Genomic DNA, 712 nt, shown 5'->3' on the forward strand with positions numbered 1-712 from the left:
TAGTAGAGACGGGGTTTCACCATGTTGACCAGGATGGTCTCGATCTCTTGACCTTGTGATCCACCCGCCTCGGCCTCCCAAAGTGCTGGGATTACAGGCGTGAGTCACCGCGCCCGGCCGGGTTGGCCTACTCTTAACACCTTCGTCACTCAGCAGCCTCACATGGCTCTGTTCCTCTCAGGCATGGGTAAATTTCAGTGGGTGAGAAGTGGAGTTGTTGAGAGGGTAAGATCTAACTCCTTTCCCTAATTCTTGGATAATTTTATGTGTAATTGGTACAGTGTTCTGCACATGGCAAGTAACTGTAAGATACTTTGGATCTAACATTAACCCAAACTGGTAAAGAATCAGTGGAGGTACAAATATTTATTAGATTAAAAATTTCCTTTCAATACAGTTTTTATTCTGAGTTCACACAGGAGTTTGGCTTTTCTTAAATCAGTGGTTCTCAGTCCAGGGTGATTTTTCCCAAGGGGACATTTGGCAGCGCATCTGGAGGCATTTTTGGTGTAACAGCTGAGGTGTGGAGTGCTACTCAGGGATGTTTCTAAACAACCTGCATTGCATAGGCAGCCCCCAACAGCAAGGAATTTTCCAGTCCAAACCTCAGTAGTGCAAGGTTGAGACATCCTGGTTTAGAGTTTGATACAGCATAAGCATTTTATAACAATAAGTGACCAGGGATTCAGAATGACAGCATTTTCCAGGTAGA

This window comes from Cebus imitator, unplaced genomic scaffold (assembly GCF_001604975.1).
Source record: "Cebus imitator isolate Cc_AM_T3 unplaced genomic scaffold, Cebus_imitator-1.0 Scaffold682, whole genome shotgun sequence".
NCBI classification, from domain to species: Eukaryota; Metazoa; Chordata; class Mammalia; order Primates; family Cebidae; genus Cebus; species Cebus imitator.